This window comes from Drosophila subpulchrella, chromosome 3R (assembly GCF_014743375.2).
Source record: "Drosophila subpulchrella strain 33 F10 #4 breed RU33 chromosome 3R, RU_Dsub_v1.1 Primary Assembly, whole genome shotgun sequence".
Classification (NCBI taxonomy): Eukaryota; Metazoa; Arthropoda; class Insecta; order Diptera; family Drosophilidae; genus Drosophila; species Drosophila subpulchrella.
In genome coordinates, this window is record NC_050609.1 from 1,437,908 (window position 1) to 1,446,973 (window position 9,066).

The following is a 9,066-nucleotide window of genomic DNA, read 5'->3' on the forward strand; positions in this document are numbered from 1 at the left end:
GTCGCGTTGCGTTGCGTTTGTCAAAGAGAGCGACAAAAGCCAAAATCTCACAGCGTCCCCTCAGCGAAACCCAAACCAAAATCAAGGACCAAAAACGTTGCCGCCATCGAACCACGCACACACACACAGTCGCACAGCGAAAGCATTTCTAAAAGTTCGGCCAAAGAAAATGGGTGAAAAAAAAGGAAAACAGTACGTGGAACGTGGAAAAGTGAAGTGAGCATCAAAGCGCACGGGACAGAATAGTTTTCAACCCGACCAGCGGTGCACGGTGGGCTGTGGGCTGTGGGCTGTACTCTGCTGTGCTGTGCTGCGCCCCACCCGGCACCACCCCCCAGAAGGCCACCCAAAACTCCAACCCACCCCACCCCATCCGCCGAACCCATTGAGCCACTGAACCACACGGCCAAAACATTCTCTCCTTTGGCAGCGGCTGCTGCGTCTAAAACCGAAAACAATAAAAAGCTCGAAGCGAGAGCTTGCCAATTTCGAAGACGACCTTGGGAATGCTCTTCAAATATTGGGATCAACCCAAAGACAAACTACATAAAAATGTCATAAAATAATGGAACACATTTTAAAGATACAGCTTGGCTTTAAGAAAATGTTCCATTTATAAATTAAGTTTAAGACATTTTTCATATTCATTGAAATTTTAAAAATGGGACTATATTTCAGATGAAGTACTTCGAATTGATTACCTATTATTATTTAATAATTTTCATATATTCCTAAGATTTTTTTAATTTGAGAAATATATCCATTTTAAAAATATACAAATTTAATTTATTAAATTTCTTTAAAAAAATATTTTTTTTTTAATAAAAGAGAAATCCCAATAATTTCTTTATATTTGTATAGTGTAGGTATCCTACAAATTTTAAAAATTCTAGGACACATTAAAAATATTTCTTAGGCAAGAAAGTTGGAGTACAATACTATAATATGCTACTATTCTATTTGGAGTATCAAAAAAAAGGTACAAATTCCTTGATACATAAGAGTTGTAACACATTCCCGAATACCCTTAAAATATTAATAGAATGTTTCCCTTCACCTATACGACGCACAATAAAACGTAATACTAAAATTGCAACCCCTGGCCGATAAGAACCCTTCGTTGATAAGAAAACCCCCGGCTTAAGGTACGAGTACAACAGATGGGATTTTTGCATAAATAAAATATTTATACAACTGAGCGTTGCCAATGCGCCCATCGATTGCCATATGCCCGGCATTCGACTTGGAACTCTGGTGGAAAACCGGAGGGGAAAAATAGGGGGGGAAACCGGGGCAAAAAAGAGCCGTAGAAGAATGCCAAAGCACGCGTTGACACTTTGCGCTCAACACTCGCATACGAACACACGGAATCGGAATCGGAATAGCATATATGCAGGACTCTCCTCTCCGGAGAATTTGCTCCGGGCCCGTCATCAACGAATGTCCTGCAGCCCCAAAAGGAGCAGCATCCTCCCAAATTGCTGGAGTTGTTCATTGTAAACAAAGGATGTGCGAACTCTCTTCTGCATGTTTTTTTTATTGTTATTGTGTTTGGCATTTTTGGTGAGATGTTGATGCTGAGCGGAAGCTCATCTCTCTGCGCAGACTTGGGAAAATCGAGAGAAAAGCTCGCTGAAAACCCAGTGGCAACTGGTAGTCCGCCTATCGATTTTGCTCACAGCGCCAGCGCCACACAATTTTGACAGCTGTCAACGCGACGGATGACACTTTGGGCACACCGAAAAACACCGCCTCCTGCAGCAGGAAGGTAAACAAATTGAAACGCAAACTGCAGGCGCAATCATTTATCAAATGTCCATCGGCCGATAAGGCAGGGTTCCCCAGAGCTAAAAAGTGAAAAAAGCCGAGACCAGGAGCCAACAGGCCAACAACCAACAGCCATGGCAATTAAACAATGTCAGAAAGCATTTAGCCGGCAAATGAATGTCACCAGGCGGCCGAAGGATGAGCTAAACTACATGCGAATTAATGAGCTGGTCGTGTAGGTGCACTAAGAAAAATGGAGTATAAAGAAAATTCAAGAAAATTATATTTTATTATACTATTATTGATCACATCATTTATAAGTAGTATTATTTATATATCATATAATTAATTTAGAAAAACATTTTCTTAAAAAAGAAAAAATATTCTCAACTCCAATCCGGAATTATAATAATCTTAGGATCAGTATATTTATTGGCAAAACTTACAAAATAATTGAAATGGGGAATAAAAATATTTTAAATAATCTTTTCATATAAGTACTTATTTGCCTTTTTGAATATTCTAGAATTAGGAAAAACGATTCCTGATATACTGATATCTTAGATTACTTTTCAAATTTAATTTTTTGTTATTCTATAATTTTTCCGACATCTTGGTGTACGTTTTTCATTTGCAATATTAGTTAAGGATAGTATACTTTTGGAGAAATTAGTATGATATTTACTTCTAGAAGAGGATACCATAGCCATTATCAGGCATTTAAATCATCATAAAGGACACATTAAGATTATCCATTATTTTTTAATCACCTTTGGAATTTTTCGCCAGTGTATCGAAGTCAATATGGAGAATCCGTCGACGGCGCGATCCCTGGCCCGCTGTCAGTATGAATTTTTGATAATTTAATTAGAGTGCCGCCGCTCGGGATGGATGGCCAGATGGTAGATGGCTGATGGTTGATGGTTCGGACCACTGGCAATTGCTTGTAAAAATGCGGCTGACCACGGCCCAGCCCCATTTTTCCGGCCCTCACGCACTCCGGGGCGTTACAAAGGGAATTTTCATAATTAAGCAATTACCCATTTTTTCGGTAACGCAGTTGGAATAAGTTTTGGGTCCTTCAAGGTTCTGCGTGGGCGTTGCGGTCACTTAGCCTGACCGCTTCTCCATTTGTTCTACTTGGCCAAATGTCATAACTGTTTTTTGTTGTTCTGTTTTTCGGGGTCTCCGTCGGATCGCTTGACCCCCGGCTAACGAAGACGAATTGGTTTTTTATTCAAATTTAATTTATGCCCGGCCCTTTTCCTATTTTCGGGCCCATTAAAATCGCCAAAAACAATTGAGACACGTGATTTCTATGGCCTCCAATGTGTCTCCATGAGCTGTGCGTGCCTGTCTGTCATAACCAAGGTTAAAGATGGGCGGAGGTCGGTTTAGGGGGCGTGTCAGAGTAGCAGGCTGATGTCAACTAAATATCATCACCTAAGCAGATGGCCCAAAGCTGATAGCCATGCTGGCGACATGGACACGGCGTTGGGGATATTTGTTAGGTGCAAAAAATTATGTTTAACTTGGGACGGGGACATGGCCACTTCGTCATAACGACATTGGACATTCATATCTGTTACTTGATAAAGATCTAAAATAGCTCAGGTGGGTGGGAGCTACAACTAGACAGGAAATTTAATGGGGTAGAAGGTTAAAAGGTTGGGGAAATATGTGGTTTGGCTGGGATATTTTGATAAAGTCAAAAAACTACATAAATAAATCCTTATAAAATGTAGAGAGGGTGACAAAAGTGACAAGATATCATTTTGTTTAAATAATCTTTATTTTGCTTATACTAAATAGTATTGGTTCAGGGATCTTTATCATCAGGGGTATTTGTATGATACTTATAAAGGTTTATATCTCCCAAGATATTTTTTATTTTCGGGGGATAACCAAACATTTTACTTTTCCTCAAAAATTTCGAAATATTTTAATAATTCTTATAGAGATCCTCTGAATTTTACTCATAAATGGAATCAATTCAGGGCTAATCTGAGCACCTTATCACGTTCCCACGCCAAGAGATCCACCTTCCGCCAGGTAGACAGGCACTTGTCCCTGTGATTTCATCATTTGCGACAGAACTGGGGCTTCCAGATTTCCAGGGGTACAGGAATGGGTATGGGTACTACGTAGAGTGGGTGCCTACATTGTATAATTACCAAGCTAAACAATCACTGCACATTCATGGCGCTGCTGTCGTCATTGACATAATGCGACAAGGAGACCCAACGTCATGGCTGGCCCGGTGATATCTCATATAGATAGTAACTACCGATTCCAGTAATGCGACTACCGACTACTCAAACCCCCCGTACCCATCCCCAGATAGATATTGTACAAATAGGTGGACGTGTCGTACACTGGCCTGACAAGATAACAAAATTACTGCCTTCTAAACATTCCCGCTCAGATATTGTGATAAAAATTTATAGTGAGTGGGTGTGGGAGTGGGTGAGTATATATATATATGTATATATAGTAAACCGACCGAGATTTATTGCCCCTCAAATCTGTCAACGCGCAGAGCCGTGCAGCAAACACAAAAATATTTGAGCTTGCCTTTGGAGGGACACAGAGACTGTGTTCTCCTCTTGTCATTATATCTGGGGATCCGTTTTTAGGAGCACATATTTGCATAGTGCCAGAACAGTAGCGATAAAATGTTAACTCGCCGATTAACGTTGCAGCCATGGGTAGTATCCGACTTTCCGAGTATCTGAGTATCCGAGTATCTATATCTGTATCTGGACAAACAATTGCAGTCAGTCTGCTTCTGCTGTTTCTTTTCGGTTTTCTGTTTTTTGTTTTTCTGCTCCTGCTGCTGCTGTTTTTGGTGATAAGATAGCCTTTGGCTGGAGCCGAAAATCATAAATTACAAATCATTACGCAGACGGCGGACAGGAATCTTACTTACTGACCAAATCCGTCGGCGACTTCAGTTATATATCTGGATCCAACTCTCGACTCTCATAATGCAACGACGATTTTTGACATGTACATGAATTAGACGAGAGGACCCCAAATGAGTTAAAAGAACAAAACTGAAAAAAAGAACCTCTGGGGGAAGCCATAAAAAGGGTAGTATAACGATTAATTTTTTCCACGTTGACATTTTAGCTTAATTGCACTTCAATAATCCCGAAAAATACAAAAAAAAAATAAGAGAGGGCTTAAACAAGAACAGATACAAGGCTAAAGCAAAATGGCAAAAATGCGTAAAAGGGCATGAAAAGCGGCAGCCGACAGAGCAGAGATACAATTTTAATCCCACGGACTTTTGCTGCATAAGCACTGGCCGAGAAAAAAATGAGCAGAAAAGGCAAAAAAAAAATAAAAAAAAAATAAAATAAAGAAGTATCTGGAGGGTTTACCAGGGGGGGAGCAGGGAATCCGAATCCGAATCCGAGGCACGTTGTCAGCAGATTCAAGCCGAGTTGCAAGTGGGCTGCGACTGCGACCCCAAAAGCGGCCAGCAGTACCGCTAACAAAGTTGACAAGAAGTAAAATGTCCGACGGACTAATTGGCTTAAACGCTGGCAAAATTTATTTAAGCACATTAGTGGGATTTGGTTTTTGCCATCGCCAACGTTCGTATATAAAGAACATGTTGTGTATTTCTCTGTGTATCTTTCGCCGTCGATTCACTTGATTCACTTGACCAGCTGGCCAAACTCGGAGACCTGAGGTCTCAGTCCCTGCTTCTGGCTTTGGGCTCTTCCCACATGACGATAAGTAGATATTGGCCCTGATATTGATTTAAACACTTTCCGCTTTTCGCGGGGTTCATTAGCAGGGAACTAAAACAACAGAACCAAAGGTATATTTTTTACCGAGAGTTAAAAACGAATTCTGCAGGTAACTCGGAAAACATCTCTTAGGAAAAACTTAAAAAAATAATGATTGCAATAATATCTTACAATTTGTATCCTTATCGTTAAGACTGTATCACTAATATGAAGTACCAGAAATTGTGTAATTAGAAAATTTAAGTGTATATCTAACATTTTACATTATATCCACAATCGTTTTATATACTTCGGTTTTTTTGTATATTATATGCCATTTGTCACAGGTAAAAAAAATTATTTTAATCTTGCGCTTTAAAAAGTTGTATTAACTTATAAAAACTCTTTGGTAAAAGTATGAGCTCCCTTGTATCTTCAAGTCGCTGTGATTTATAGGGGTCCCCCAAAAATACAAATACCGAATGAATCCCCGGCCTATCCATTTTAATTAACCCCAAAGCAATTGTCACTTCTGGAGTGAATCTGGGCAAGGCATAAATCATTCAGCCCAAGAATTCCCAAATATTTTGAGTCCATTAAGCCCCAGACCCTTAACCCTCAAAGTCCTGCCCCCACTCTTTACTCCTACGCAATTTTTGTCACATGCAGGAAATACCCGGACTTTACCTTTTTATTTAATTAGCTAATTTCCAGTGACCCCAGTAATTGGTGGAGGTATAAATAATTAAAATGCCTGATGGGGAGTGCAAAGTGCAAATGTATCCCACGAATACGCAGCTGTGCTCAATACATTTTTAATCAAGTCGAGAGGAGCAAACAATCTTGAATTATTCAAAACAATTCGCCGGTACCTATGTCGTCCCCCAAGTTGTGACTTTTAGAAATTCTTCTCCACCCACCCGCACAAATTGATCTCCCCTTGTCCCAAACATATTTTGATCTATTACCAGGATGCCCCAAAAAGAAAAGAAACCATTCTGTCGCCTTCATACAAAAGAAATTAAAATTAAGAACAGCAACAAATTTCTCACGCTGCTCGGATGCAGAGATTTAAAGATTCGAGTTTCGATTCCGACCTCGATGCCATCTTCTGGGTCTATCTATATCGCTCGACCCCAAATACACTTTCTCCCGTTGTCCTCTGTGTGTATACATTTCACACCCTCAAAAATAGAAATTATCTTTGTGCATTTACGCAAGTTTTTAATGCTATTAGTTCCATCTTAAAATCTCGGGTCTTTTTGAGATACCATCCTCTGTTCCCCATCTCCATCCCTTCCTTCGAAGTGAACCAAATTGTCTCTTTCGGTTACTGTATCTGTATCTTTGGATATATCTGTTCCTGCGTTCTGTGTGTCCTGCTGCCTGTGCGCCTTTTATTTCAATTCTATTTTCTATACACTCACTCGCTGCGTTGCACTCAACAAGAGCGCTGGTCTGGACGCAATTTTGTTGGCAATAAATCACCCAAAGTCGACATTAAATCTTTTTTCCCTTCCTTTATTCTTTTCTTCTCGGTTTTCCTCCTTGGCATTTGCTTTCCCTACTTTGCGTTTGACTTTCACACAAACAGAGCGCATTGCACATGTCTCGGGGATTACGATTGGACCAAATCAGGGTAGCAGTGTCCTTTCGATTTGTTCTTTTTTTTTTGGGATACACTGAGGGAGAATTGAGGATTGAAGCCGTGGTTTTATCAGGATCCCTTTCCTTAACACATACAAAATGTTCAAAAACTCTTTGTGGGCCACCTTTCATTTATAATCAAAATATAGGTAACAAACTTAAACTTAATTGTCAATTTATAAGTAATTTAATGTACTATACCTAAATTCAAACAATTTCCTTAAGTTGTGATTTTAAATAAAACTGAAATCCAAACTAAATAATTTTTTATTAATTTCCTCCTTAACTTATTAACTAGTTTAGCCAATTGAGTCAACTTTTCATATATTTTTGTTTTTAAGTACAGACAACCCCTTTCAAAAATACTTTAAGCACATAGAGATTTATAATATATATTTAATCTTTGTTGCAAAACCCTGAGAAATTTATATATTTATAGAAGCTGTCAATAAATTAATAATAATTTGAAATTGACAAGAATATGTAATTAATTTATTGTAATAAAATTCAACCCAGCTTGCGTGGCAGGTTTTTACAATGTGTACTTGAAATTGCTTAACGCCATGAATAAAAGCATATCAAATGCATAATTTTTTATTCACGGTTTTCTATCAGTGTGCCTAACAAACGAAACGGAAACTTAAATTGAATTTGGAAAATGGTAAAATTTGAATTTGAATGGGTGCCAGCAGGCAATCGGCTGATTAACAATTTCGAATAGGCCGCAGAATCCAAACAAGAATCCGAATCAAAATCCAAATCTGCTCGGCCTGGCCAGGCAGAAAATGAAACATTTCCGCAGCGCGGGCAGCACATTAGCACTTGCCGAACGGAACAATGGCCCAAGTGGCATCCATCAGATGCGAGTTCGGGGGCTGTCACAGATCTGTCAGCCCGGCGAGACTGTGAACAATCGCAGGAAGTTCGGAACAAAAACAGCCTCAGAAAACAGCTTTCCAGGCGACCCGCTCTTCCTGCATTTCAATTGACGAACAAACAACAAACAATTTTGCGCTTGGAAAAACAAATGGAAGGCAGCCAAAAGAGCAAACTCAACATGCGTTCAACTAATAATTGTCAAAAACTCAGAGTCAATTTCGTATTCAATGGATGCAGCAGCAGGAGCAACACAGAGCTGACAAAGTGGCTATTTTCTAGCTGTGCCTAAAGGGATTTATATTATAATTAGTTACAAAATTTATTTAAAAATAAATTATTTTAAAAAGAACAAATTTGTATAAGGATCTTGTATAGATGAAGACAACCACACAGAGAAAATTCTGACATTCTCATCTGAGTTGAAAATGTTGTTCAAAATAGAACAACATCTTTGAAGTTGAAATTATTTTTATTTTGCTCGAATCAAGTTGATTTGGCGGTACTTACATAGTATATCTCAACAAATAAACTATTAGTCCAGTCAGTAGTATATACTTATCAAAAAGTTGTTAAATAAACTCAATTAAACTTTTCCCTTCTCACCATTTCGTTCTAATATTGAGAACATTGATACCAAATTGTACTTAGACGGTTTTTAAGAACGATTGTTCTCAATTCAAGAACAATGTTCTTGAATATTTCTTTCTGTGCAATATTAACTTCTTTAAAAACAAATAAGAAAACTTTAGTAACAGTCATTAAAAAATATAAATCTGTTATCTTAAAATCGTATACTTATTTAAGACACATCCCTTTGTATTTATTCAATATATTTTTGTATCTAGATTTGGTTATGCTATTTTTTAGCTATATTTCCAAACAAGAACTAGCTACCTTAAGGACACTCCATCCACCAACTCAGTGGCATCAAAGTTCAGGATCGGAGTGGAAGGGTAAGCGCAGGATAAACCTGAAATTTGTGACGAGTTAGGCGGCTCAATGTCAACCACCAACTGCAGGGTATCCCTTTCAC

General features: G+C 38.7%; 1 long non-coding RNA gene across 1 annotated transcript; it reads right to left on the reverse strand.

Moving 5' to 3' along the window:
- Positions 1-4,525: 4,525 nt before the first annotated feature.
- On the reverse strand, positions 4,526-5,228 carry LOC119560589. Its single transcript, XR_005221032.1, has 3 exons — positions 5,154-5,228; positions 4,697-4,839; positions 4,526-4,634 (listed from the first exon to the last, which is right to left on the reverse strand). It is a non-coding gene; the product is annotated as an uncharacterized LOC119560589 (long non-coding RNA).
- Between the last annotated feature and the right edge of the window lie 3,838 nt (positions 5,229-9,066).